This window comes from Thermobia domestica, chromosome 9 (assembly GCF_964235325.1).
Source record: "Thermobia domestica chromosome 9, izTheDome1.hap1.1, whole genome shotgun sequence".
Classification (NCBI taxonomy): domain Eukaryota; kingdom Metazoa; phylum Arthropoda; class Insecta; order Zygentoma; family Lepismatidae; genus Thermobia; species Thermobia domestica.
This window is the reverse complement of record NC_137462.1, coordinates 215,988,712-216,016,600: the sequence shown is the minus strand read 5'-3', so window position 1 is coordinate 216,016,600 and position 27,889 is coordinate 215,988,712. Positions and strand designations below refer to the sequence as shown.

The 27,889-nt window shown below is 33.9% G+C and overlaps 1 protein-coding gene across 6 annotated transcripts in view; it reads right to left on the bottom strand.

Moving 5' to 3' along the window:
- The window catches only part of LOC145660590 (uncharacterized), a 121,037-nt gene that overhangs the window by 71,847 nt on the left and 21,301 nt on the right, over positions 1-27,889 (bottom strand). The gene's annotated exons all lie outside the window — the stretch shown is intronic.

Below are 27,889 nucleotides of genomic sequence, written 5' to 3'. Positions count from 1 at the left end.
TGTTCATGTTCTTTAAGCAACTATATATAAATAATTCTACTTGAAACTAACGAACACTTCACTTTATTCAACATTTCACGTCTATGTTCTTTAGACTACAAGAGGCGAACGATATATGCAAATGAGTGATTATGAATGGAAAAAAAAAAGTGAGGAAACGGGAAAATCCAGAGAAAATCAACCGATATGATGCTGTTTACTGGGTTTTACTATTGAGTGGTGGCCATGAATACTTGATTTGGCAAATTTTTAATGCAAATATTATTGCAATCTGCAACTTTTATTTTGTTTTGCACTTGTATACTATTATTTCACAGGAGTACGTATTACAAATTTCTCTTTGTTCTATTAATTTTCGCATACATGAAGCACTCTATGTATCCTACGTAATTATCAGATATGCATTTCAGTATATATGATTTTGAATAGCTTGTGTATTCAATAAACTGTCACACTGAGACGAAATTCCTTCATATTGTTAGAATTTATATTTTGTTTTCTAGTCAATGGAGTTAGCGTAAAAATATTTCGTTTCCTGAAAATAGTGTGAAACTTTTACAGCGGTTATGTACATATCAAAGAATGAAAAACCGTCGAGAGCCATTTGATCGGAAGTCATGTGCTTCTGCAGTGGCGTCATTGAAATGGCCATTGTGTCGAGAGACGTAGGTCCGTTTAAATGATTATATCTCCATTATCAATAACGAATTGTGATGTTTCAATACATCATTTGAAAGACTTCGAATTAAGTTCCAAAAAATGTTTTGGACTTTTTTTTTTTTTTTTTTTTTTTTTTTGAACACGAATGTTTGAGCAGTTATTATGGCAAACATTTCGAAGTGAGCGATATTGTAACATTTCAGAAAAATACTTCTTTTTGTTTCCCAGGTCTTCGAAGTCAAAAATCAATTTTTGATCTCTGAATTCAATCTGACCACCGGAAATTACTCAAACCACCACAAAAACCAAGATGCAGGCTAATTTTGACGAGAAATAAAAAGTACTGCATATTGGAATGTGAGGTATCGTTTCTCATTTTTCGGGGTTAAGGATCTCATTGCTTAAATTCTGATTCCAAAATATTCAAAATCTCAAGTTTGCTATTAAAATAATAATAATAATAATAATAATAATAATAATAAATAAATAAATCAAAAGCAATAATAGCACAGTTTCCTTCTGGAAATGGACTGAATACATAACTGGTTATTGCATATTATTCTCCCAAGACTTTCCTTATACAAAGGCGAATTTACTCCCAGCCCAAATCCTCAAAATCTTTCCACAAATTACGGGATGGTTATTGTAATGTTATTATATACCATTTGAAAGACCCTTAAGTTACAAAAAAGGTCATGTAACATCTTTTTGTCAGACGCACGGTTTAGGAAGTTATGGTGACAGCAATTTGAAAGGGACTTAAGAACAAGGAACATGCCTTCCATGGTTGTATTTTAACCTCTACACTGAGCCTCATAGCTACATGGCAAAGAATCATTTAAGCCAGATTTTACGCATCGATAGCGACTACATCTCTCTCTGCATTTGCATTCGGCGTTAGCTGACCAGATGGGCTCACATTCATTTCCGAATTTTTCCATCCTCTTCAAACATCTCAAATATAGTCCCATCTACTTGTTGCAATACAAAGTTTCAGACCTTTGCCTTTTCTCCATGCCTTTATAGGAGCTGACTAGTTTCTGCAGATATTGGTAAAAATACACATGAAAAACATGGATGCATTTCGAGACATAGAGAAGGTTTTTCGGGTTATTCCAAGGTTCCCGACATCATCTCTGAAGATGAAAAATTATTCTCTCATTTAGCGTTCCGTCGTTCTAATGTACCATTTCTCAACTTCAGTGGAGACCATAAATGAGGAACTCTTGCGGTAGGTTCTCCTTACGCAGCAGAATAGGCCAATTAAAAATATTTCACCGACAAGTAATGCTCTGCTGCGTCACCTGATGAGAGCTACCCTCCAGTGTTCATTATGACAAATTATCTCCAAAGAAAACTTTAGCCTTAAGATCCGAGTGGGGATTGATAAAAAAGTTGAAGATGACTACGAGTCCTTCTGGTCAGCTAATACCGAGATCATTACGGACAAGCTAGAAAGACTTAATATCATGAAATATAAAGAAATGCAACCATTGTCGATGCATAAAATCTGGATTAAATTTTACGTTGCTTTGTAGCTGGCAGGCTTAATACAGAGACTAAAACAACAATTGTACGTACGTTTCTTGTTTTTCACTTCCTTTTAAATTGCTGTCGCCATTCCTAAACCGTTCGCCTTAAAAAAAAAAAAAAAAAAAAAAAAAAAAAAAAAAAAAAAAAAAAAAAAAGTCTTTCTGTATCTTGATTCAAGATCTTTCAAACAGTATACGAAAACACTACAATTTTCTTCCTGTAAATTACGGGAAGATTTTAGAGATTTGGACTTTGGGGTGAACCCGACTCTAGGAAAAATAAGTCAGGGGAAAAATGATGTGCAACATCAAAGATGTATTTAGCTCATTCCAAGAACGAAGCTGTGCTATTATTCTTTTTTGACTGCAAATTTTTCCATGAACTGAGTCATTTTTGGGTAGCTACCTTGAGTTTCTGAGCACTTTCGATTTCAGAATCAGAATCTAAGCAATATCAATGTGACACTTGACCTTGAAAACATGGGTTGATATCTTACATTAATAAGCAGTACTTTTTATTTCTTGTCGAATTTGGATACCATCTTGGCTTTTGTGACTTTGAGACACTTCCGGAGTCACAAATTGATTCCTTATCCTCAAAAACCTAGGAAATGATATCGCACAGCAATAGTTGCAGCTAATATATATACTGTAGTAATTTTGGCCGCAATCTTGAGTTTCGGATACAAGTAAGTGAAATTCGAATTGAAAATATTCAGATTTATGTTCAGAAGGGTCTTATTATACCTAAAAACACATGTTACTCAAATGTCGAAGGAAAAAAAAACTTAAATATCGCTGTAAAAAGCTTTTATATTTTTTTAATATTACTATTATATCACTTACTTCCAATTTTTTTGTCACTCTAACTTCTTAACTGTTCGTGTTTAAAAAAAAAATAGTTCTGGAACCTTTTCTGTAGCTTAATTCCATATCTTTCAAATGGTGTATATTGAAACATCAAAATATCACGATCGGTAATGAGATAAAATCATTCAAACGAACTTACATCACTCGATACGACGGTCATTTTGATGACGTCACAACAGGGGTTCATGACCTCTGATCAAGTGTCTCCCGGTGGTTTTTATGTTTTGTTATATACGCAACTATTGTGCAAAATGGTACACTAGTGTTAGGAAGTGACATATCTTGGTGATATCTGCATTAACTCTACCGAGTTATATACTATTTTACAAGAATATTCACTTTATTACACATGTACAAAATAAAATCTCAAAAGGATTAAATAGTGTTCACATCACATATTACAAGATTAAAATATAAAATACTTAAAAAAGCAAATACATCGTTAAAATATAGTCGGAAGCATTTGATCAGAAATTGCTTGACATGTATAATAGGTATTTTTTGTATTTAAAAAATGGTAGTTAAATTATGTTTTCATAATCCTGCCTCCTTACACATAAAAAAGGGAGCGAATATTTCACTATTTCACACTATTAAAATAATATCCGATAATATCATAGAATTTGTATCGGCATCTGATCGAATGCTACTTCCAACTGCCCAAGGTTTAAACTCTTCCAGTAAGTTAAGTGAAAAGATATAGTTAAGTTCCGACATAACAGAGCAACTTTCTTTGCAAGAATATTTCGAATAAATATGAAGAATAGCCGATTATTACACAACAATGAAAAATATCTTTCTACTGTCTAATAAATAAAGGTAAAATCAGCGTGATACTGAATTGGCTCTTACAAATATATATCTTTCATATTACTGTAAAACGAAAAGTTTACATAAAAACTGAACGTTATTACTGTAATGGACTTGATTTTCTGATAATTCCTCTGGTCTGCTAGTTAGCTTTAACTCTGTAAATTATTTAAAAACAAGTCAAATTACAATTATTAACAAGTCAAATTACTATACTATACCTAGAAAAAGTCGTCTGTTCAAATACTATTAACACATGCGTTAATACGTGGTGTGTTAGAAAAGTAATGAGTGGTTTTCGTTAGCAATTAATTATTACTTTTATAAATCAAGATTATCCTCTTCAAAATAGTCTACTTGAGCAGTTACAGTGATGGAGGCGTTGTTTCCATTCTTTGTAGCAATGCTGAAAGGCTTCTGCTGGAATAATATCTTTCAGTCCTTCAGGTCATAATCCAAATTATCTAGATGGCATTTATGGGCAAGGGGAATATAACAGCAAATAGCGACCGAGAAACCAGTCTACATCAAAGTTCATTCATGGGGAGAATGCACGTGACATGGTGGTGGTGTTGAGCAGCATCAGTGTACATGTCACCCTTCTCCTGAGTGTTTCAAGGTCTTTAAAAGTTTGATTGACAATTTGTCGTGGTGGCACAAATTCCTTGTGAGATCCTCCGATGTTAAATAATAATAATAATTGAAAAACGACTTGTTCATTTTCGCTTTCTTGAGACAGGAAGAGTTTGCCGTGTGCTGATTTCGGTGTTTTGTTTCGGGATCGGACTCAAAATCCCACGATTCATCTGTGATAATACGACCGAAGAATTCTGGCTCTCTCTTAAGGGAGTTCAGAAGATGAAGACACACATCCCTCCAATTGGCCTACTCAGTAATGAGGTACTTTAAAACTATATTGGAGCACATTTTTTCCATGTCCAAATCCTGTGTTAAAATTTGACAGACGGTAAATATGTTCAAATTTAACTCACTACGGTCATCCTACTTTTGTGTCCTGGATAGGTAAGTTTTCCATAAGCCCTTTGTAACTTTTCGTAAGTCAGAGTAGCGGATTTACAGGAAATTTGATGGCACACACTTTTGACAATGCTTTCCATAACGCACCGCACAAGCACAACTTCATTTCAAACGCTCTCAACGATTGTGAAATAACTGGAGCAAGTTCAAACTTGTGCTGAGTCAATGGCAAGGATTAATTTAGCTGCCGTGTAATGGTGGGGGCACCAGTGTTGTAGGTTCGAGCGCTGTGTTGTGTCTCATTTCCTCAACCCACTTCGTATATTATCTAGACCTCTTACAGTTTGTGTGTACTTTTCACCTACGTAACACAAAACACACAGTCTTCTGAATGCATCATCTGGTCTATTAGAGCCCTTAATGTGCTAAGTTATTATTGCTACTTCATTTTGTTTAAATGTTTATAATATACATCAAAAACTAACAGAAATAATGCTCTTTTTAATGAATCTTTAGTCGATATTTGCAGTATGTTCCAGGATTACTCTTCTTCGGTCTAGGGTTTAAAAATATCCTCTATATTGTTCTTTATATGTTTATGTTTGTATGAAAATATACACAAACTCTCTATATATGATAACAGTTAGTGCACTAGCTCTAAATGCCACCTAGATTCTATATTGTTTATTAATATCTAGTTTTTGTGATTTTCTGCATTCAATGTGTCTTCCAACACTTCGTAAGTTTAAATTCTTGTACTGCAATGTTGCCATAATTAACATTACTGCTAATTTATGTTCACACACACACACACACAGTATATATATATATATATATATATATATATATATATATATATATATATATCAGGGTTTAATAAAACAAACCCACCTGGCCCATGTGAGTTTTTTTCGTTTGTTTTTTCTCGAAACATTTCAACGTCTTTGGGGCAGTATTAAAATGTGATTTATATTTCAAGTTTATCATTGTCGCAACTTGCAACAATTTTCTGTTCACTACTGTTTTGAAAAAATGATCGCCATTTTGAAATTTTACATTGGATCGCCGAGAAAATTTATACAGCAAATTTAGAATGTCTCTTGCTTCTACTCTTAAAATTTCAACTTAAAAGTCTGAAAATTGAACTCTATAACATGGATACCCGCTAGTTGAAAAATGGCCGCCATTTTGAAATTTTACGTTGGATCGCCGCCATTATATATATATATATATACAGAAAATTTAGTGTGTCTCGTGCTTGTACCCTGAAAATTTAAACTTAAAAGACCGAAAGTTGTATCCTGTAATGTGTGTGTGGTACAGGCAGACAAACGAACAAATTTAGATCGAGTCATCCCAGGAGCCTTAGTAACGTTCGCCAAATATGAATACCAAATATATTAATTTAAAACAAAGATATAATTCATGTATTATAAAATAACTGTTTCAAAATGTCTTACATGGCAAATATTTTCCAGCGTAAAATAAATGGTTTTATTTTTGAAGTTTAATTTGCGCGTTCAATTACGGGAATTTCCCTAGCACTAGCAAGACGGTTCTTTCCCGAAAATGAATTTAAAACAATTAACAAAGAGATAATTCATACTTTATAAAATAAATGTTTCAAAATGTCTTATATGGCAAATAAGTTATTTTCCAGCTTAAAATAAATAGTTTTATTGTTGAAGTATTTCCTTACGATGCTTTGTGCGTTCAATTGCGGGAATTTCCCCAGCACTTCTTTCACGACGGGTTTTTCCCGAAAATGCAGCTTTCTTTGCTGTACTTCGACACTTCTACTAGTACAGAAGTAGAAATTCAGCATTGAAATAGTAAAGTTACATAATCTTCGAACTCCAAGCGCTAAGCTTTTTAAATTTGGCAAGAATCTTTACGCTATTGCTGGTGTTGATTCTACAGAATGCTTATTTGAAGAGTAGCAACTAATGACTGAACTAAACTACTGTTGTTGGAAAACGAAATTTAATGAATACTTGTGTTACCATCAAATGTATGGAATAATAGTAATAGTTTCACTAATGTATTTACATATTTACTGGTGGTACAAGCACCTATGGCCTTAAACTCGTCAAATGTATGAGGGATAACGTTGCCGAGTCGGCGAGCACACTGTTCACGGAAAGTGTTTTCTAAAATAGAAAATTATATATTTTACTTCAAATAGGCTATAAAGACAATCCATACATTAATTTGTTCTATAATTATCTGAAGTTAAGGTAAGTCTTTTTATTCATTCAGTGCATTCAGAACTTCATACAGGTCTAATGTTGAATGTTGTATACTTTATCATGAAAGCATCTAATTCGCTCAAGGAAAGTCAAAAATCACTTTCAATGTGATCATAGTCGTACCAATAATATACTAACTAAAAGCTCAAAAACCATGATATATATATATATTTTTTTTTTTTTCTTTCTTAATGATGGAAACCAAAGTGGATTGATTTAAATCAGTCTGATTTAAATCACTTGATTTTTTGAATAAAAATCGTTGATTTAAACTGAATTCCGAAATAAATTAATTTAAAGTGCAAATAAGTAAAATCCCGTTTCTGTTCTGTTACTTTGATTATGGAAGTTAATAATCATAATACAATGAGACTCAAATGTACAGTATAGTATGAAAACAAGTGTCATGCAGAGGATGATTAGGGAAAATCCCGTTTTGAACAGGTAACGGAGCAATCCTGCTCTTCTTTTCGTAACATTGAGTTTGGGTTTTAAAATCGTTAACTATTCCAACGTGGAAATCACCATCGACATTTAAGACGAAAATTCTTTTTTTGTGTGTGTTTATTTGTTCCCAGACAATAGGGCGTATTTAAAGGGGTCCTATCCCCTCTCCATTTTTTTTTTGATTAATTTTATAACTTTAGGCGAAATTTATGTATTTCATGCCGCAAGCTAGTTCTGAGTTTTTAAAAATAGGCCCCTGCCAAATATCAGTAACTTTTGTGAAAAAAAGTGTCATTTTGATAAATGTTGCTGTACTTTTTCCTTAATGCTTAACATTTTAAATTATATCACCTATTTTTAGTGATAGGGTAGAATCTTCATTATTCGATTAAAAAAGTACCAATAGGGCTTCTTTACTTCGTTTTCTTCAAGACTGGAGGCATTTTAGAACACGTTACATATGCTTTCACGCCTTTCTGCGTTGAGGCATTGTGTGTGATGACGTCAAATTTAAAAAGATAATTTTTGTTATACGCGTTATTATTATTTTTTGGAGGGTTACATTTTGCATTCAGAAGACTGAAATTTTTTACACTCGTTCAGTGCATCCTTTAATAATTTTCAGATGTTTTCAGATCTCTGCGTGGAAACATTGGGGTCCAGAGGGGCAAAAAATGCTTTTAAAAAGGATATTTTTAACAAAAATAGCTTTTTTCGTGATTTTCCCGCCTCAGATGGAGACATATGAATGGTGCCGTTTGAAAGGCTGTTCTATTCTGAATAAAATGACGTACGTACTATGCTAAGATAAATAGGGATGTCTCAGGAAACTGTTTCCTGAGATCCTGTTTTACACGGGAATCTGGGATATTTGGGGAATATAATTTTTCGCGGGCTTACTTTTGCACCTACAAGATTGAAATTTTGCACATTTACTCAGTGAACCCCTCAGCATTTTTCAGATTTGTTTCAGATCTCAGCCTTAAAACAGGGGGAGGGGTTCACGGAGATTTTTTTTTAAAGATATTTTCAACAGAAAATTCCTTTTTTCGTGATTTGCCCGCCCCAGATACATGATGGAGATATTTGAAGGGTACCGTTTGAAAATTTGTTTTATTCTGAAGAGAATAATGTACAAATCATGATCCTAAGATAAATAGGGATGTCTGAGGAAATTTTTATATTACACCCGGGTCATTGTGGGAATGTTCTTAGCTCATTCTTAAATAGTTTCCTCACCCTTACTACTCAAGATAGAAGCTTGAAATTTTGTACACACATTTAGTACATCCCTTAGTATTTCCCAGTTGATTTTGAGATCTGTGCGTTAACACACGGGTATCCAGAGGGGATTAAAAAAAAAAAATGCCGATTACTCTCAAAATTTACCGCTTCAGGGACATGATAGGGAAATGTGAATGTTACCGTTTCAAAAGCTGTTCTATCCTAAAGAGAGTGATATAAGTACCATGATCCTAGGATAAATAGGGATGATGCTGTAGCTGTTTGACTGAAAGTCTATAATTTACCTTTAAAAAGAGCCATAATTTAAAAAGGGTAAGAAACATTGTTTGGGATTGATATAGGTTAACAACTGGGGATAATTCAAAATTCAACCCCAACACTTTCACTTAAATGGCATAATTAACATTTAATACTAATTCCAATTTTTTTTTTTTTTCAATTCGCGACTTGTATTATACGAGGAGAAAGATTTGATTTAAATCAAAAAAATCGATTTAAATAAAAAAAAAATAAAATGATTTTTAAAAAAAATCACGATATTTTTCCACCCTGATGGAAACAAAGCTCACTGTACGTCTAAGATTAGAGAAAATGGGTCAGAAAAAAATCGTAAACAAGAACTCCTCCCCTTCCGTTGGTTATCATTTCCGTTGTATCCGGGATATCGCCCAAACTGACGAAAACAGCTAAAAGACATACTCCTAAAGTTAGTTTTAAGCCCCCGAGAAACTTGAAAAATATTTTGAGTACACGAACTATTTTGTGGATAAAATTTGCCGAAGTAGTATATATCAGATTGTGCTTATGACGCTTTCTATATTGCAATAACGAAAGAAATATAAGCACTACATTACAGGAACACAGAGTCGCGGGAGAACAAAAACTATCTAAACATCCGCAAACTACAAAACATTCAGTACAAAAGGTAGAGGAGTTCCATACAGCGATCAGTAACATTCAAAGGAATGTATTTGAAACTCGTAACGATTCTATACGGTAATTTAAAAAAAAAAAAAAAAAAACTTTTGAACACTGAAAAAGGAAACCTTGAGAAGGACTGGGATACGATTATTACAAATTATATTAATAAAAATAAAAATTAGAACTATAACACAAACATGTAAAGAACAGCATAGAGGATAGTCAAACTTTAGCCCCGAAGAAAAGTACCCGTGGGACGTACTGAAAATATCGGCTAAAAATTTATTAAAAAGGAATATTATTCAGGTTAGTTTTTGATATATAAAATAACTAGCAGCTCTACAAGAAATTCTCTAGAATATTGAATAGACTGCTCGCCACTGGATCTGCTGTTTTGTGATTTTAACGTAGAACGCAGACAACTATGGAACTGAAAGGTTCTATTGGCAATGAAATCACGGCAATCGTTTTGGATGGGGTTTCAGGAGTCTATAATTTGTAAAAGGTTTTGGACGATATTGCCTTATAATAACCTGTGATAGGATCGATCTTATCCTTTCTAGTTTAAGGACTTTTTTGCCGATCATATATTTAACCTCTTACTCCATTTGAGGTAATCGGTCATCGGATTGTCGAACACTGATTTGCCCATTCCTATCAGCACTATCCGAAGTTGGCTGATATGTGTAGCATATCAAAAAGCGTCATTTTTTAATTTTTTAAGCAATCTGTTCTCAATACTTGAGGAGGTTTTCTAAAGAGCAGAGCGAAAAAAAAGAAGTCATGCAGTAGGACGTCAAAAATCCGAACTCGGTCCGTAGAAGCTTTTTACATTTTGTCTTAGCGCTAGCGATAAACGAACTGTCAGCGTTGTGTTAAGTCAGTGTTTTTACAAAAGCCCATTCATATGTAATTGTTTGTTATATATATATATTTTAAATTTTCCCTTAGGCCTATACAAGTTAAGGTTTAAGTGTGAGTTACAAGAACAATGTAATTTAGTGTACGAGCAGATTCTTCAGAAATATTAAATGTAAGTAGCCTTACGTACAGTATTGTAATTACTGTATGTACTGTATAACCACTGTATCGATAAAAGAGCATACCATACAGTATATTTAAGCCTAAATGGCACTTTCTTGGTCATTTACGAAAATCCGAACTACCTACGGTCCCAATTATTTTAGATTTTTAACTTCCTACTGTAATTGGGAAGTTAAAGACATTTAGGGTGACGAAAGCACGATTAAATCCATAAAGCCCACTTGGCGGGAGTTGGAATAGAATCAAGGACTCCAAACACCAGAGATGAGGGTTCTACAATGTAAGCCACTGCAGTTCCAAGATGAAATAATATTAACTAAGATTGTAAAGAGATGGGTAATAACAATTCGCTATGGATTAGTTAGAAACAGGACAGAATTTAATGGAGAGGTCTAGTTTCTGCGGCGCTAAACCTTGAGTTCCTTATAGACAAATTGTTTAGTTCAGTTGAGTAAAATAAGAAGTATTTAGACTTGCAACAATTTTTGTTCGTCCTGTCTATAAAGAATAAATTTTGTAAGCTCTAAACACACTAAAATACATACTTAATATAACTGAAAATTTGTAATTAATACTTAAGTAATACTTAAGTAAGTGGCGTTTTTATTATTTTTTAAAGGTATTAAAATTATTTCCTGTTCCTAACGCACTGATTAACTATGTTCATGAAAAGGCTTGAGAACAAAATCAATTTCTCCGGATTAGCTACAAATGTCTGATTTTTTAAAAATATGTTCTTCGATATGCTACCACCAAATTGCACTGTATCTATACTCTAGGAAGAATATTCATCTAATAATTTGCTCTTCCTGTTAGAAAATTCACTGAATTTCACACTGATAGCAAGCAGTGAATTGCCGCCTAGAATTTTGTTTCCCATCCACACTTCCTTTTCAAAATTTTGAGGTTATATAGGATTACCCTTTAAGTTTACGAATTGTCAAAAAATAAAATTTGGTAATTTTTTCTAGGACACTAATACATAATTTAGTAAATTTGGGTGGTCCTTCGTAACCCTTCCATGGGTCAAAAATTGCCAAATATTGGTACTGTCACATGTTCGTCACGCGTTTGGTTTTGATCTAATTTATTTTCTATAATGAGGGTTTACTTAACATACGGTTATATGGTTAAAGTACAGGGTCGTCCTCTTTCATATGACATAGGTACATTGATGCATTCCTCCTAATTATTGGAAGGGGTATATTTGCCCACCTTTAAATTTGGGAACTGTGAAAAAACAAAATTCGGTAAATGTCGCCTAGGAATTTAACAGATATTTCTGTATATTTGGATGGTCCAGCTTATCTCTTTTATGGGTAAAAAAGTTGTCAAAACATCAAAATTTGGCACAACTCTTAAATTTGAGAACTGTAAATAAAAAAAGGTTAATATTTACTATGACTTTGGTTTACATAATTTTTGAAAATTTGAATGACTCACGTTGATCCCTTGCATGAGTAAACCATTACCAAAATTTAAATTTGGGAATTTTGACCTCATCTAACAAGGAGAAAGCATACTTTGGTAAATGAACTTCGGAGCCATTTTTTTCAAGATGATAGTGTGCATTTAGAGTGTTCATATTACAAACTGGGAGAGCGCAATGGTCTAATATAGCAAAGAAAAAGCATCATAAAGTTTTCGATTCGCCACATATGTCGTACGTTGCGCAAGTTTACCAAGTGACGGCGTGGCAGAATCAGTAGCATCTGTGACTCACGTGCCAACGGTCCGGGTTCTTTTCCCTTGGAGTCAACTTTTTCGTTTTTTGCTTGAACCAATAAAGTAGCCACTTGTAGCTACAAGTAAAATGTTAATTCACCATATGTTTATAATGAATTAAAACAATAGAAATATTCAAATCAGTTGTAAAATCTTTCAATGTTCCATGTAAACTACCAACGAAATGTCATCTATTTCGTAAATATATTGATATCATGAGTTATGTATATTATGGTTACCACAGTCGTTGTTTAAAATGCTCTTGACGCTTCGTGTCTACATCTGTTCGCAGTGTGAGAATTACAAGGGGGATGAGAAGGAAATCTCCTTTGGTAATACTGGATGTTCCTATAACCAAAGGAATTTCCCTCTTATTCCCCTTGCAATAAGCGGCAAAAATCTGTTTCCAACATTGGGGGGGAAGACGGGTAGACCGTTCCCATATTGTTTCAAAGCAATGTTCAAAATATTTATGTTGGAAAACAGTACTGTGGAGGATCATGGGAGCAGAGTGGTCTTCAAAATTAGGAGGCGGGCAGATTTGAGGCTTATTCTGGGGGGTATATTAATTTCATCTCATTTTCCTTTGTGGGAATCGGACACAAATCACATTTCTCCCCAAAACTCACATTTCAAATCGGATTTTTAGGAGGACAGTTGCTCAGTTTCAAGATTGGAAGAGACATGTTCTCCTGCCCCTCCCCCCCCGTGCCATTTGCGCCAGTGCTTGTAATACACACACTGTCAACAGATGTAGACACAAAGCGTCAAGAACATTTTTTACACAACGACTGTGGTAGCCATAATATAACTCGTGATATCGAAATATTTACGAAATAGATTACATTTCGTTGGTAGTTTACATGGAACATTGAAAGATTTTACAACTGATTTGAATATTTCTATTGTTTTAATTCATTATAAACATATGGTGAATTAACATTTTACTTGTAGCTACAAGTGGCTACTTTATTGGTTCAAGCAAAAAACGAAAAAGTTGACTCCAAGGGAAAAGAACCCGAACCGTTGGCACGTGAGTCACAGATGCTACTGATTCTGCCACGCCGTCACTTGGTAAACTTGCGCAACGTACGACATATGTGGCGAATCGAAAACTTTATGATGCTTTTTCTTTGCTATATTAGACCATTCCGCTCTCCCAGTTTGTAATATGAACACTCTAAATGCACACTATCATCTTGAAAAAAATGGCTCCGAAGTTCAGTTACCAAAGTATGCTTTCTCCTTGTAAGATAAGCGATTTCATTATATCATATTACCATACAGATGAGTACAGTAAGATTGTTATTGGAAATTTATTTTTGTTGAAATCTGATTGGTTGATCTCTATCTCTATCCTCAAATTTTGGATTTGAAACCTGATATGCAATTATTGTAACTTATACAACAATTTCATACTTCGAATCTTAGGATTGTAGTTACCACTCTCAATCTAAGGTCATTGGTGGAAAAGTTTATTCTTGGTGCAATCTGATTGGTTGATCACTTTCAAATATTTGCTTCAACATTTTTTAAAAGTTCTGTTTAAAAATCTTTTCGATCACTGTTTCAAAACTACTCTGTTAGTTTGAAAAATTGTTGATCCTTAGTACTGTAGTTACGAGGGCCACTATTTATATTTTGAGCCTTGGCAACACTGATTAGGCGCTATTTTTTGTTTGCATAGAAACGTTTGACATTGTTGACCATAACGAACTTCAAATATTTCATCAATATATTAATTTGTGTTGTTTACGTCGACTTGAAGATTGCGTGACAACAGAAAAATGGAATTAACTCGTGAAAATTTTCGTGCGATGATTTATACTATTTTCGATGTGGATTATCAAGACAAGAGTGCATCGATCAACTTACTTCCACACTTGAGATGAAGCCCAATTTCTTTTGCCACTGTGAAACGCTGGTGTAACGATTTTAGTCGTGGCCGCCATTCGCTCACTGAAGAAATTTGCGAAGGCCGTCCAATATCAGTTGTTATTCAAGAAAACATTGATGTTTTGCAAAACCTAATAGTGCAAGATCGTCATGTGATATACTGTGAGATTGAGGCAACCCTAGACACTAGTTCCACCACCATATATAAAATATTACATGATTATTTAGCTGTGAGAAAGGATTGTTCTCGATGGATCCCACATAATTTGACAAAAACTCAAAAAGAAGATCGCGTCGATTGGTGCACACAAATGCTCAATACAATGGTGGTGCTTCAAAAGACGTATATAAGATTGTAACAGGTGACGAATAATGGATATATGCACATGAGCAGGAACGTAAACAGCAGTTGACTGAATGGGTATTTCAAGATGAACCAAATCCAACAAAATTTGTTAGCGCTCGAAGCACACCGAAACAAATAGTCGCCTTTCTTTTTTTTTTTTTTTTTTCGGGAAAACTGGTCATGTGGCAACTGTACCTTTAGAGGAACGTAGAACGGTCAACTCTGAACGGTACACAATTTGTTTGCCGGAGATCTTCGGTCAAATACGGAAATCAAACAAGCACCGTCGGATTATTCTTCATCAAGAACCGACTATTTGAGCACACAAAAAATCGAATTGATGGGTTATCCGCCGTACAGTCCTGATTTGATACCCAATGACTTCTTGTACCCAAATGTCAAGAATAAATTGCGTGGGCAATGATTTTCGTCAGCGGAAGAAGCATTCAAAAATCATATTATGGACGTGTCTCAGGAAGACTGGAAAAATGCTTTAACAAATGGTTCGAACGAATGCAAAAGTATATTGATCATAAAGAAGAATATTTCGAAAAACTATAAATCAATATTTAATAACAAATTACTGTTTTTTCATTGCTAGGCTCAAAATATAAATAGAGGCCCTCGTACAGCTCTCAATCTAAGGTCCTTAATGGAAAATTTTAGGACTTTAAACCTGATAGGTAATTAAAACTTACTGATATACAACAAAAATTTTTATACTTTGAATCTTTTATACTTTGAGTCGCGACACAGTTTAAAATCATAGATGTTGAATAACTGAAAACCATTTGTAATCCGAATAGCTGAAAATCGGGTAAACTTTGACGGTTAACTGTAAAAAAGTTTTACTTATTAAAATACTTTTACTTGTCAATGTTTGTTTTGCTGAAGGATGTACGTCTGTTTTCCAAATTGAAAGTATTTGTAGTAGCCGATAGATTATTGTTAAAACGGATTTATATGCAACAATGTCACACTTTGAATCTATAACTCATAATGTAAGATAATTAGTGAATAGTTATTCTTTATACAATTTGATTGATCACTTTAATTTTTTTGAAAGCTTTTGTTTCAAAATTTTAGTTTGAAAATATAACCTTAAGTCATTGATGCGAAGTTATTCTTGATGTAATCTGATTGGCTGACCATTTTCAAAAGTCTGTTTAAACTTTTAACAGGTTTCGAATTTTTCTTACAAAGAAAAAAATCAGTGTCTGAGGTTTTATATTTTTAGTTTGAAAAATTTGGATTGAGAATTTTTAGTTTGAAAATCTGGTTTAATTTTTTTAAGTTAAAATTTTTGATGGTTTAAACAAAACAAAACAAAACCAAAAAAAAAAAAAAGAAAGAAAGAAAAAAAAACACCATAAAAGCGTAAGTGTTCGTAAAATCTTGATGAACACACATTTATGGGTTATCGGTTTCTCTCCCGTATATTATTCGTATTATATTCAGACCTAAATTCACTATTCATTACTCAAAGAGATTATATTACAAAAGCAACTTTTTAAAATAAGTTCATGAATGCTTCTTTTGTGATTTTTTAAGTTTATTATTGTTATGCAACTGCAATCAGAGGAAAATTCTAAATATTATTTCCTTCTTTAATAATGTTTACTATTGATAAAATCGAATTGCCGTACTTTTTTTGAGGGGGAGGGGGCATACAAACCCCACGAGAGGCATTCACTGAAATCAGAAGTATCTTTGGTATCTATTTATGTATAAATTGGTCAGTCAAAATGGACTCAAATAATCCGTATCTTTATTAACTTTTCCTACTGATCTGCAAATTAAGTCGTCGTATTTCTTTAACTTGGACTAACAAAAGTCGTAGTGAACTAACTTGGACTAAATTAGTTCTGTACTCTGCAGTATTTTGAAATTGTCCATCTGTAATTCAGTATAATGGTTTCACTTTTGTAACTGTTTACCTGTTTGTTCTTCTCAAATGACTCTTGACAATTATATTAACAATTACGTAAAGATTAGTACAACGTATTTTTGTCAGGAGTCCTTCGTGAGTGAGTCGGCAGATGTATCGCATTTGTAGCCAATTAGTCCCGGCTTCGACTTCAAATGGAGGACAATTTCTCTCGGATGTAAGTCGAGAAGCAGTTTGGATTCCGTTTTAAGCTTATGTGAAGCCTTCCAGCATAATCCGATTGTTGCATAATAACACCAGGGCGAAACGAACTTTTTTCTTTCCATATCTGGTATAAATACTTAGAGCAAATTATTTAAACCATAAAAACCTGATTCAAACCTAAAAAACCGGGTTTTTTGTTTTTTCAATAAAAACCATGGTTTTTGCCAACCCTGACTGTTGTTTCCTTTGAACATGTTTGATTAAAATTATTTAAGCTTGAAAATTTTTGTTTCTTTTCTTTTTCTTTTGCCTGAACATTTTTGTTTACAATCTTTATAATTTAGAACTCTATTAAATATTTAAACTATTTACCGACGAAAGCTACAAAACAAGAACTAGTAAGCTTCTTAAACATCAGATTTGTACACTTATTCTACAAAGGATCAGGGTGGATTGATTTAAATCAAATTCCGAAATAAATTAATTTAAAGTGCAAATATGTAAAATCCCGTTTCTGTTACTTTGATTACGGAAGTTAATAATCGTAATACAATATACAATGAGACTCAAATGTATGTAGAGCACAGTATGAAAACAAAATGAAACGAAAAAATGAAATCTTTGTTTTACGTCCCACGCTTATGCCGGTTAGGCTAAAGGAGACGGTGATAATGAGAGATGAGTGAAATGGTGGAATAAAGAAAGTGGGAGGAAACGGGAGAGCCCCGAGAAAACCCACGAGCACGGTGTTTGTCCACCACAAAGTCCACACGGCGCGAGCTGGGATCGAACCAGGGACCCCAAGCACCGAAGGTGAACGCTCTACCACTGAGTCACCGCGTCCCCCAGTATGAAAACGAGTTTCATGCAGAGGATAATTAAGAAAAATTCCATTTTGAACGGGTAATGAAGGAATTCTGCTTCCTTCTCTTCGTAACCTAGGGTTTGTAAATCGTTAACTATTCCACCGGGAAAATCACCATTGACATCTAAGACGAAAATTCTTTCGTGTGCGTATTTGTTTGTTTCAGATCATAGGGGCGTATTTAGAGGCGTCCGATCCCCTCTCCGATTTTTTTTTTTTTTTTTATTTTTAAAGATTTTATAACTTCAGGCGAAATGTATGTATTTTATATTTATTTTGTGCCGCAAGCTAGTTCCGATTTTTTAGTTCACAACTTATACGATAAGATATAAAGATAAGATGAGATTTTTAAAAAATCATGATTTTTTTTTCCAGTTTGCAAAGGATTAGCTGGAAAGTGTCATCAACTGCGATTTAATACACAATTCCATGCAATGTCATTACATCTTAATGTTTAGTGAATGTTTTTGTGTTCATTGGATCTTACAACTTCAGTAACATTCCATTTTAATGACAACGATGATTCAGCATGGCATCATTAACAACAATCTAATTTGTGATGAAATCGTTCTAGCAAGACCATTCAAGTACAAAAGATGTGTACTGCTAACGCTGAAGTTTACGAAGAACTGCTTGCCAACTACTACCCAATAAATAAATACATTGAAAACTAAGCATGTAATTATTGGTATAAATACTACTTCATTTGAACTTGTCACAAGATCTGGCGAAGCAGAACTGTTTGGTGTGCAATTGGACACTGAAGACTGGAAAATCTCACCTAGTTGATATTAGTAAATCTTTTCATGATGAACTGAATGTGACAACTGTGAAATCATTAGGCACAAAAATAAAAGTATTACGTACAATACTTGGTGAGAAAATGGTGCTCTTACGTAAGGAAAGTGCCACGCTACATTGTGCACCTGTTATAAACTGAATCGAACAACTTTACAAGTGCACTGAACTGTGTAAAACATTGTGTTGAATTGTGTTGTTTGATAAGCATATTTCCGAAAAAGTCTATTTGAGAAATGTGTAATGCATATCGTACAACATTTATGCAGACTGTGTGAAGCTCGACATGGATGTATGTGGTCGGCAAGTAGTATCTCTTTATAAAAAGTAAAAAGCAAAATTATAAATCATTGTTTTTCATTTCATGTACAACCTAAAGTATCGAAAACAATTATAAATGGATACGATGCAAATTCTGCTGACGCTTTATAAACTACTTGTGACATGTATGACTGCATTATGATGAAATTCTACGATATTTCTTCATTCGAAACTATTCCGAGTCTTTTCTTACACTTCTAAATTTTGTCAGTAGTGAAACAATTCAAATCAAGTTTTCAAACATCTAATCAACAATTTTCTACCTGAAAAACTTTAAAAATCTGAAACCTTTTTAAAAATTTAAATATAACTGAAAGTGATTTATCAATTAGACTGCACCAAGAATAACTTTCCATCAATGATCTATGATTATTAAGTTGTAGGTAAAGTTCAAAGTGTGAAATTGTTGCACATAAATCAGTTTTAATAATTAGGTATTAGGTACTACAAATACTCTGTTTAAAAAGCATAACTATACTCTTCAGCAAAACAAACAATGACAAGGAAAAATATTGGAAGATAAGGCGCAAGCCCTAACTCAGTCTTTAATAAATTGAAATAGAAATATTGTAATAAATATTTCTCAGTTAACCGTCAAACTTTATCGGATATCCAACTATTCGAATAACAAAAACGTTTACAATTATTCAAATAAATCTATGATCTTAGACCCTGTCATTACTTCAAATCTTAAGATTCAAAGTGTGTATATCAATAAGTTTTATTAATTACTGATCAGGTTTCAAGTTCTAAAATTTTCCATCAGACAGACTGGGAGTCGTAACTACAATAATATTTTTTTTAAAAAAACTGAAAAAGTTTTGGAACAGTGATTTTAAAAAAAATAATAATAAAAATGTAAATAAACTATTTTTCAACAACCGATCAGATTGCACCAAGAATAACTTTTCCATCAATGACACACTAAGACTTGTAACCACAATCCTAAGATTTAAAGTGTGAAATTATTGATGTATATCAACGTTACAATAAATTACATATCACGTTTCAAACCCAAAATTTGAGGTCACAAATGGGGTCAACAAATCCGATTTCAACAAAGAACTCTTCAACAACGACCTTACACTATATACTGTACTCATCCATATAATATAATAGTATCTTACCTTAGATGAGATTAAAATCCCCAAATTTAAATTTTGGTAATGTTTTATCCATGCAAGGGATCAACGTGAACCACTGATTTTTTTTTTTTTTTTTTTTAATATACATAAGCCAGTCATACAGAATATTACCAATTTTTTGTTTTTTCACGATTCTCAAATTTAATGAGAGGGAAAATGTATTCGTCCCAAAAATTCAGAACAGTATTAGCGTACCTATGTCCTATGAAGAGAGAGAGAGCAGACCCTGTACTTAACACCATATAAACATATGTTGTAATAAAGCTGCATCTAAGAACATAAATTAGATCAATAACCTACCACATGGTAATATAAATACTACGGTAATTTTTTTAAGCATGGAACGGGACAAGCAGTACCGCTCAAATTTACAAGGTATGTATTTCAGTCCTAAAAACCTATTACAAAATTTTGTTTTTTAACAATTACTAAATTTAAGGGGTGATTCTATGTATACCTTTCCAAATTTTGAAAGGGATTATCATTGTACTTATGTCTTATGAAGGAGACATGGCACCATGCATCCATCTCCATAAGCATGTAACACACTAAAGCCTCAAAAATGATATATCAAAAGCTTTCCAATTTTGATTTTTTGACATTTTTTTTTATCCATAAAAAGGATAAACTGGACCGTCCAAATATACAGAAATATACACTTGAGTTCTAGAAAACATTTAACATTTTTTTCTTTTAGTGTTCCTAAATTTAAAGGTAAGCCAATGTACCCCTCCCAAAAATTAAGAGGGATACATCAATGTATGTATGTCCTATGAAGGAGAACAGACCCTGCATCCAACCATATAACTGTATGTTGAGGAAGCCTTATCAAAGAAGATACATTAGGTCAATAACCTATCACGTGATATGACAATGTTTATAATTTGGGCTTTTTTTTTTTTGTTTCTTTTTGTTTGTTTACTCATATGTGGGGATAAGCAGGACCAATCAAATGTACAGAAATTTATATTTGGTCCTGGAAAATATTTATGAAATTTTATTTTTTCACAATTCCTAAATTTAAAAGGTGAACCAACACACCCTCACCGATTTGAATAGAAAGCACCAATGTACCCATGCCTTATGTAAGAGAATGGAATTTTTATTACGTTAATATACGACTATTATTCTTTACATTCTACATCTGTATCCCGCTTGGCTGAGGAATCATTAGATAGTGCATGGTTTCACTTATTTTCTCAAGTGCTCATGCACTGTGTCGATCTCTCTCAGGAAATCACTTTTGTATTATTTTCAAGTTCCTTGGTCCCTTTTAATGCTTACATTGGTTGCTCTATCTTTATATTGTGTGTACTAGCCAAACGTCTCTGCACTATATAGGTGACTTTTTGCTTTCGGAGTAACAGCATATCAAAATATCTTTCTTCCAATGTATTATCCTTCGGTTTTTGCCGCCATTACCTTGTTCTGCTTCATATGAACACCATTTGATACATATTGTAAACAATATTGCTGAGTCATTGGTTGATGGCATGGCTATTTTTTGTGTTATTACACGATGGCTGAATATTTACGTCTAGTAAAATAGAAGCAGTACTACATTATTAGTCATTTGTACAATCTGTTGTAATCATATTAACGACATTACGCTTTCATTAAATTTTTACAATCATTGAAACGAAACTAATTTATTATAGGTAGCTCTTTCAGGTTCATTTTAAATACATGGTTTATTTCAGAACTAGTTCTGTAGGAATACTTATGTCTATAACTGGATATAAGGTTGTCAATACTGGATCTGTCTGCAACGCGTGTTTCCCAAGCCACGGTTAAGTTGCGAGTTGCAATACGCTAGGAAATACAGCAAAACGTCACACCACTCTCAAATCACTAACAAATTTGTTTGCGTGTGGCAACTAAGCTTTCAAATACATGCCAAATAGCAATGACCTCTTGATGTGCTGGCTGACAACTAACGTCACCTACACGACAAAGCCAATAAAACGTCAATTGAATTAAAACGTTCACGTGAGTGCTGTCAGAAAATACTTTAAAAGCCAACCAAGTGCATTGGCGGGAAGTGTGCCAAAATAAAACAAACTTCCCTAATAGTATCCCAAAAATGCGATAAACTGGAGATGAATGTAAGCAGTCTTTATCAATGCCAATGAAAATGAAAAAACATGACGAAAAAATATAGGAGGTTTCGTGAAGCTCTGAAAAAGGATTTCAAATATCCAATAGGTATTAAAAAATACTTGTGTGAGCATCTTTCATCATTCTACCTCCATTTCCTTCTGTACTGTTTCGTCCATTTCATTTAATTTCTTTAGAGACGATTCACTCTTTGAAACTTACTTTGATATAGCTTCTTGCTTCGCATTTCTTAACGCACTTTCTTGTTTGGAAATCTTGCCCACTGTGCGTTCTTTGGATCTGCAGTCTTCTAAGTAATCTTTATACTTTCTCCAGGCATTCTGCATAGCATCTATTAATTGCTTTGTAGCAGGTAGGTTTTCAACTTTTCCTCCATACATTCTAATGCCGTCCTTTACAGTCTCGTGTGCAAGATGGGATCGATCACTTCCTAAAATGGGTTTATTCTCTGAGAAACGACGTTCCACATCAGCACTACCATGAAATACTGATAAGACAAGCTTTGATCACTTCAGACATCGCTGGATATTTATAATTGTTCCATTTGAATTTCTTATATCACATACTCTTGTCCAGTATTGATTCACGGACAAGTATCTGACATCATCACAGTTTTTTTTTTTTTTTTTCATAAACCAAGAATCATCGGTAAGGCTCTACAGAATAGTTTCCACTCGTCCATGAAGACATCGATGTTCTTACAATCTGCAAATACAGGATTCATTTCTTTTGCCAAATTTCATTCAAGGGATAAACAAGTAATCCCCTTTCTGAATAGTGGATGTAGACATTGCATGTACTTCAACAATCGTTTCGATATTGGTAATTTCTTAAGCAGTTTTGAAACCACACAAATGTAAAATCGCTTCACATCTTCCCTGAATTCCCTCTTTTGTAGCTCTGAGCAGTTAGCTATTACAGTTTGCTCTTTCACTCCAACTTTAGGTTGCCGCAGATTGTATTTGCAGTTCTTGAAATCAATTGCAGATAAATAAGTTCTCTTCTTCTCCCTCAAACACATCTGGTTTCACGAACTTCAATAGCAGCATTCTGATTATACCCTGGTCGGTGAACGATTTCTGACAGCTTTGTACAAGACCACGGCGGTGAGCAGAAGACAGCAGGTCAACCAACCTTAGGCTCAGAACCAGTCGCGTCTCCATGGTAACCACCGCACATTTGCCAAACTTTCACTCACCCCCTCTCGCCATCAGCGAGGAAGCAGACGATTCTCCCCTTGCGCGAGAAGTACATGGCAATACCGCACTCCTCAGTCGTCCTCGCGAGATGAGCTGTCAGAAAACATTGTTCGCCGGCCAGGGTTTAGTTCTGATAACTCTGAGTAGCGTAAATGAGTTAGTGGGTCTGTGTGTTGAAACACAAAAATTTATCAAAAATAACTGATGTACAAATGACAAAATGCAGTCTGGCTTCAAACAATTAGTCTTTCAGAAATTGTTTAATCCTTCTGTAACGATTATTTTCATGACATGCTTTATCTTGTGCTCTCCATTTAACCATTCTACTGTGAAGAGAAAAGGCGTCCAACCACCCACGCATGATTTCCTTATGTTATTTTCACAAGTGGAAGTAGCAATGCCACAAAAATATAGGAGTTTATAGGAAGAGACGCAAATATTTAGGAAATATAGGAGTATTGGAAAGCCTGATGTACGTGATGGCTGTTAGAGAACTTACCATATTAGTTCTGCAGTGCATTCATCTTTTATTGATATAAAATAGCAATGGAGTTTCATTGATATAGAATAATAATAAATCTATGCTAATAACTACATATTTCAATAATAAATGTAACATCAAATTATGCAAAGTATCGGTGAATAGGAATTTTTTTCTCCTGTGTATAAAGTTTTAGTACATATTCCTAACGTCTTAATTTTAATTCAACCGGCCTTCTTGCCTACCGAAATTTCAAGTTTTTAGTCTTACCAATTCACTCGACATTAATATCCTCATAGTAATTTAATCCGACATAATATCAAAATTTGGTAGTCTGTTCAAACGTTCTACATACTTATTGTTCTCATTGTATAGACCGCACAGCAAGCATATTTTACTGTTGAAAACAATTTCCATGTTCGAATAGAAAGTTGCTCTGTTAATCTGATCAAAATAAAACTAGCAGTTAAGGAATATTGAAAATTGTAAAACTGCCCAAAACTTCACCGGATAGCTTAAACCTTACGCAAAAAAGAAATGAACACGTGAACACAAGGCTTGAAACAAAGGCGAAGATCTCTGATAGTCTCAGATACGATTATAAAGGTTAAATACATGGAAACCAGCTGGATGCACGAATAATACATACACCGTACAGGTCTTCTTATGAAGTATAAAATCCTTGTCACCCATCACTTTCAAAATGGTTAAGATGGTAATTGGTCAACATTGAAATATCTTTTAACACGCTAGATGAGAGAGCGGCAGGACAAGTACTACTACTATGCTTATTGATCATTCAACCAAGATCACGAGGAAGAATAATATGTCTGTTTTACGTACGAAAGGTAATACGAAGCAGTACTTTTTGGAGGCGAACTAAATATTATCATTAATTATTATCCCCATTCAAGTAATTAAATATCAGTTTTCAAAGTCGTATAGTGTATAAGCGTCTTCAATGCTTATTATCTTGCCCTTTATACACTAAGTATTATTCACTAGCGATTGAACTTATTCGGTATCATCATCATCTGAATGAGCATCACTATGAATAAAACGATATGATTTCTGTTGCTTGTGCTGTTCGGACCACAAATACGCTTGCATGTTACTGTCAACTATTGGCAAGGCAGACAGCAACATCTATTAGCACGACTGTAACTATTAGGAATTAGCGTAACTCTCAGGCTGAGACGCCCAGTCTCCTCCTATAGTAAGGGTATTTTCGGTACTTTTTATGGTTTAACATCTTTCGATGCACAATACCATTTGATAATTTTTTCAAATTCCAGTAAGCGAATTTCCCGTTATTTCCGATAGGTGCACGATATTGGCGTGAAGTATGTCCAATTAGAAATAAAAGAAGGTACTATTTTATCTCCTTGGTGCAATTTCACTGCCGCTTGAATAAATGTCCACGATATCACGAGAAAACTTAACTATTGTTTATGAGTTAGTTCTGACTGAGTTAGTACTATTGTTCTTTAAGTATAAGGGGCGATCAACTGAAACCCGTTCGTTCCATGTATTATTGGTATAGTATGTAGGCGGATATTGTTTGTTTAATAGTGTGTAATAGCTAATGTCCTTGTGTGTAGAAATGTTGATACGCGTTTCCGTTTTGCAGGTATAACGAGTGAAAGATGACGTTTAAGATCCCCAATCCGTAGAGACACGATTTTTTGGTGACACGCGAAAACGCGAAATGAATCAGTTTTGTGCGAAAACGTTGTGTATCTAAAATTTATACTTTTTCACCATTTGTTAGGCCATATAACGCTCACGATTAAACTCGAAATTTTGTCGAATTAGCGAAATTTGCAACAAGTCCCGTTATTCCACGAAATTTACTCAAAAGTGACAATTTTTCAACGCAATGTGATGAAAATTCTCATTTTTGAGAAAACTGACCACCATGAATTTTTGAAATTGTACATGCGAGCTCCAAACGGTATGTACGGGTGAAGTGATTAGTGTAGAAAGAGTGTTGCGCGGTATGTTACATGAGCATTCAGAAATCGCTTGAAAGTGTCTCCAACTAATGTACACTACTGTCCAAAATTATTGTCGCATGTCTATAAATATGTTGTTGAAGGAATGTAATTTGATAACGAATTTGCCCCGTATTTCTTACATTTTTAGTATGTGTATAATCGGCAAAGACATGTATGTGACACACATTTCATGTCAAAAGAGCAGTAAATAAGAACAATAAAACGAAAACAAAACTTTCTTGTCCATTTAGCAACATTTTGTTTCACTCATACTAATTTACGTATTTATAATTCTTTCCCTATGAAATTTACCACAAATATTCATTTCCCGATTATACACATAGTATCAGTATTAAAAGTATCCTACAAAAGCATTATCAAATTATGTCTTACAAGACACTTATCGATATGCAACAATCATTTTGGACATGAGTGTACATATCAGTTTCGAATGTTGATGTGGAGAGGGTTCTCTCTTCTTACAATGACATACTTAACGAGAAAAGAACAAATTTAACACCAGAAAACAATGAAACAATGCTTAAGTGTTATTTGCATAAGTAAACTGTGAACACTAAAGTTATTTTTTCTATTAATGTTCTCTCTGTGTGTGTTTTTCTTTAAATGATACTTTTATTCAGTGAGTATGCTTAGTGTTATTGTTTAAAAACTCAAATATTGTTTGATATAGTCATGCATAAGCTCATATCATGGTGATTGATGAGTGGAAATTAAGGTTAAATAAAAGGTAACTAATTGTAATTGGCAAGGAAAATAGTGTTCTTACATTGAATTTTTATTCACGATTTTATTCCGCTTTATGCGTATTTTTTTTATAACGAAATTGCGAATTTTTATTTACCACAAAATCGAACCTCTACCAACAAAATCGTATCTCTACCAATCCGTCCAAACAGGACCAGCGTGCCGTCATCCAGTTTCTGAGTGCCGAAGGTTGTCAACCAGCTGAAGTGTTCCGGCGTAAGAAAGACGTGTATGGTGATGTATGCGTCTCCAAAACAACAGTGATGGACTGGGCCAGAATGTTTCGGAAGGAGCGTGAATAAACCACTGATTATCCCCGTCCTGGTCAAGCCCATGTTGTTGCCACAAAAGACACGCGTGAAAAGGTGAATGCGGCTACAGCTGCGGATAGACGCATTAGTATTCAATCCATAGCTTGTGACTTTCACATCTTTGAGCCTTTAAAGAAGGCATTGAAAGGTCAGATATTTCACAGGGTGTCTACTAAAATTCCAAAATGAAATTTCGTGACTTTTTCGTGACCTTTTCTTTACCAAATCATAAAATTTCTTAACATTTTCAAGAGCGAATTAGGCCGAATTTTCATGCATGCGATAGAAACTTATTTTGCTTGCGATTTGGTAGCGTCTAAAACCGACCATAGACATTTTTGGTGGTGAATTTCAACGTTTTTATAGAACAACATTTTCCAATCTGTACTTACAATTTTAGTTATTTAATAATAAATAAATACATAAATAAATAAATAAATAAAAATCGTGACCCAAAAGCTAGATTTCATGACCGTTTTCTGATTTTGTGACTTTTTCGTGACATTCGTGACCAATAGACACTGTTTCAGTCTGACGCTGAGATTCAGGACGCTGTGCGTGATTGGTTTGATAGTCAGCCGTCCAAATTTTACATGGACGGCATTTGTAAATTAGTGACACAGTGGAACAAGTGTCTCAACACTAATGGTGACTTATTCTGAACAATATTTTTACTGCACGCTAACCATAGACGCCTCTAGATAGTGTACAAGTTTCCACTCGAAATAAAATTTATTTCATGAATTATGACCACTGAACGGGTTTCATTTGATCGCCCCTTATAGTTACATACAAGGTTTAAAGCTGTGCTAGCACTTTTAGCAGAAATAAAACTTATTTTTGCAAAAATGGTCAACTTACTATCCTATAATTCATCACGTATGCATCTATTTTCTTGATGAAATACACAATAAACTAGTAGTTTGAACTCCGAGAGAGAGAGAGAGAGAGAGAGAGAGAGAGAGAGAGAGAGAGAGCGAAACTCAGCTAATCAAAATCCCTGTACACTATAAAGTTGAATTTTTCATTCTTGAAGTTAGGTATTTTGAACGAAAAGCCCACCAATTGTACAGA